Here is a 4,070-nt window from a genome sequence, read left to right as displayed (position 1 = left end):
ATAAAATGTTCTGTAGATATCTGTTAAATCCATTTGTTTCATAGCTTCTGTTACTGTCCTCATGTCTCTGTTTATTTTCTGTTTCCAGGGTCTGTCCATTGGTGAGACTGGGTTGTTGAAGTCTCCTACTATTATTGTGTGAGGTGCAATGTGTGCTTTGAGCTTTACTAAAGTTTCTGTAATGAATGTGGTTACCCTTGCATTTTAGTTCATCTTGGTAGATTTTATCTTTGATGAGTATGAAGTGCCCTTCCTTGTCTTTTTTGATAACTTTGGGTTGGAAATCAATTTTATTTGATATTAGAATGACTACTCCAGCTTGTTTCTTTGGACCATTTGCTTCAAAAATTATTTTCCAGCCTTTTACTCTGAGGTAGTGTCTGTCTTTTTCCCTGAGCTGGGTTTCCCATAAGTAGCAAAATGTTGGGTTCTATTTGTGTAGCTAGTCTATTAGTCTATGTCTTTTTATTGGGTGAATTGAGTCCATTGATGTTAAGAGAAATTAAAGAAAAGTCATTATTTCCTGTTATTTTTGTTGTTAAAGTTGGGTTTCTATTCTTGTGGCTGTCTTCTTTTAGGTTTGTTGAAGAATTTTTGTTTCTTGCTTTTTCTAGGGTTCTATTTTTCATCCTTGTGTTGGTGTTTTTCCCTTATTATCCTTTGAAGGCCTGGAATCTTGGAAAGATATTGTATGAATTTGGTTTTATCATTTATACTTTAGTTTCTTTTTCTATGGTAATTGAGAGTTTTGCTGGGTATAGTATTCTGGGATGGCATTTGTGTTATCTTATATTCTGCATAACATCTGTCCAGAATCTTCTGTGTTTGAAGTCTCTGGTGAGAAGTGTGGTGTAATTCTAATAGGCCTGCCTTTATATGTTACTTGACCATTTTTCCTTACTGCTTTTAATATTCTATCTTTATTTAGTGCATTTGGTGTTCTTATTATTATATGCCGGGAGGACTTTCTTTTCTGGTCTAGTCTATTTGGATTTCTGAAGGCTTCTTGTATGTTCATGGGCATCTCTTTCTTTAGGTTTGGGAAGTCTTCTTCTATAATTTTGTTGATGATACTTTTGGCTCTTTAAGTTGAAATTCTTCATTCTAACCTACTCCTATTATCCATAGGTTTGGTCTTCTCTCTGTCTCCTGGATTTTCTGAATGTTTTCAGTTAGGATCTTTTTTGCATTTTGCATTTTCTTTGATTGTTGTGCCCATGTTCTCTATGGAATCTTCTGCAACTGAGATTCTCTCTTCCATCTCTTGTATTCTATTGCTGATGCTCACATCTATAGTTCCTGATTTTTTTCCTAGGGTTTCTATCTCCAGAGTTGCCTCACTTTGAATTTTCTTTATTGTTTCTACTTCTGTTTTTAGGTCTTGGATGGTTTTGTTCAATTCCATCACCTGTTTGCTTGTGTTTTTCTGTAATTCTTTATGGAATTTTTGTGTTTCTTTTTTAGGGACTTCTACCTGTTTAGCAGTGTTTTCCTCGAATTCTTTAATGACTTCTAAATGTTTCACAGCATTCTCCTGTATTTCTTTAAGTGGGTTATTAATGCCCTTCTTAAAGTCCTCTACCNGCATCATGNGATATGATTTTAAATCTGAATCTTGCTTTTCAGGTGTGTTGGGGTATCCAGGACTGGCTGAGGTGAGAGTGCTGGGTTCTGATTATGGTGAACAGTCTTGGTTTCTGTTAGCAAGATTCTTATGTTTGCCTTTCGTCATATGGTAATCTCTGGCATTAGTTGTTATAGTTGTCCCTGTCTGGAGCTTGTTCCTCCTGTGATTCTTTTAGCCTCTGTCAGCAGTTCTGCGAGTCCAGCTCTCTCCTGAGTCTCAGTGGTCAGAGTACTCTCTGCAGGCAAGCTCTCCTTTTGCAGGGAAGGTGCACAGAGATCTGGTGTTCAGACCTGCCTCCTGTGTGAAGATGAAGGCCTGAAACAGGGACTGTCCCAGAAGATACATTGCCTCTGCAGTCAGATTGCTCACCCTCCTCAGTCTGCACCCTCACCTGAGTAGACTGGTCTCTGAGGGACCCAGGACACAAAATGTCTACCTCACCTCCTCCGGCAATCAAAGCCCTCCCAGGTGACCACCTCTCTTCAGTCAGGGAAGGTGCCAGGATGCCAGGAGCCTGTAACAGGGTCTGTTCCAGAACCTGTGTTGTTTCTGCATTCCACTCGCTCACACTCCGCAGTCCGTATGCTTACCTTCACAGACTGGTCTCCAAGGGACCCATCGGCAGCCTGCAGTTTAATTTTCTTAGACTTTATATACTTTACAGTACCATGGGAAACAAAGTCATAAGCCAGCAGAGACAGTGGCTAATGTATATTTAATATATGTAACCATTTTGGAGGCCTTGTTCCTTCTTCCAGGATTAACAGAACATTCAGCTCATTGCCTTGATCTTCACATGTATCCTGTCTTATCATTTCGTGGGTCAACAGGCCAGGAAATATGCCAGCAGACCCTGGCCTGACTTGACTCTGCTTTACGTGCAGGTCATCACAGAAGTAGGTAAAATGGCTCCTGACAGGCATTTAGTGGGATTCATGGACTTTTGAGTGATATAGGACAAGAAACTTTGTACCTCTAAGAAATCTACCCTCCTGGTTGTTTGAAATGGCTCTTTTAGAATTCCCATGGAAACACCCTTTTAATCTTGCCAACATCAAAATTGGATATAGTCTTACGTATTATATATAATTTTATTGTACAAACCTAAAGAGGAAATGCCTTCCTCTTTTTCTACAAAACAGTCTGGCTACCATATAAGCATAACAAAATAATATTACATAGACTTAAAATTTCTTTCTCCAAAAAAAGAGAAATGGTTCAGTTCTTCTAATATAGCTTCTTGATCTTCTAGCATGGCATTTCCATGTACAAGATGGCCAAACAAACTTTCGAGAAAGCTAACACTAAATTTCATGATAATATATGAAGTAATCTGTTCCTGATGTCCATATAACTTCTAAGATGATCACAGTTCTCACTGCCATTCTACCTTAATTTTTCAATCATAGATAGACTAACATTGTCATGCTGTCCAATGAGGGATATATAATGAGTCTATATGAGGGATTTCCCTACTTTGATATAACACACCTATGCCATGCTTCCAGTAATATATTTTAAGTGCTTTTATACATAACTTTCTTTGTTCTTTTTTTGTAGGTGAAAAACATATATGAGACTTATTATACAAGAATCCAAAACTTGGATCAGTTTTATGTTTTACTAGATGTGGAGAGTTTTGGGGGCTGCTTGGCAGGGAGCAGAACAAGCAGGTAAAAAATTCAGATGATGTGCCAGTGGTGCTGGTGGGCAACAAGTGTGACCTGGCTGCTTGCACTGTCGAGTCACGGCAGGCCCAGGACCTTCTCACAGTTATGGCATCCCCTACATTGAAACATCAGCCAAGACTTGGCAGGGTGTGGAGGATGCCTTCTACATGCTAGTCCGTGAGATTCATCAGCATAAACTGCAGAGACTGAACCCGCCTGATGAGTGGACGTGGCTGCATGAGCTTCAAGTGTGTGCTGTACTGACACCAGGCTCAGGATGTGGAGGTGCTGGATGCAGGGAGGTACTGACTGAAAGAAGAAGAAAGAAGAAAAGAAAAAGGAAAAGCAGAAGCCTGTCAGAAGGAACAGGAAGATTAGAAGCTGTTCAGTTGGCTAAGAAGAAAGAAGATATTCATGCAGAGTAGAGCATCTGCATACAGTACATTCTCCCATCTTCAGCTGCAAGAAGATGACAAAATTACTCTGCAGTGTGCGCATGTGTTGGTGTGTGTGTGTTGGTGTGTGTGTGCGCGCACGTGCTCTTTTGGTGTGCTGCCTGTCACAAATAGCCAAGAAGGCAGAAACTTTGGAACTCATGCAAGAGCTGGAACAAGAAAAAGGAGCTATGGGGGAGTTCCATGGTAAGTACAAGTTAAGCTCTCAGTATAGGGACAAGCTAAGCTCCTGGTATAGAGGATAGGTTAAGATCCCAAGTTATGGGACAAAGTTAGGATGAAATTAAGAGTTAATCTAGCACTAGGAGGAGGCTCCCC

At 40.0% G+C, this 4,070-nt stretch overlaps 1 pseudogene; it reads left to right on the top strand.

The window, feature by feature from the left end:
* The first annotated feature begins 3,313 nt into the window (after positions 1 to 3,313).
* On the top strand, positions 3,314 to 3,561 carry LOC110336290 (annotated as a pseudogene).
* The last annotated feature ends 509 nt before the right edge of the window (positions 3,562 to 4,070 follow it).

Source organism: Mus pahari, chromosome 19 (assembly GCF_900095145.1).
Source record: "Mus pahari chromosome 19, PAHARI_EIJ_v1.1, whole genome shotgun sequence".
NCBI classification, from domain to species: Eukaryota; Metazoa; Chordata; class Mammalia; order Rodentia; family Muridae; genus Mus; species Mus pahari.
The sequence above is the reverse complement of the archived record's forward strand: the minus strand, read 5'-3'. Positions and strand labels throughout refer to the sequence as shown.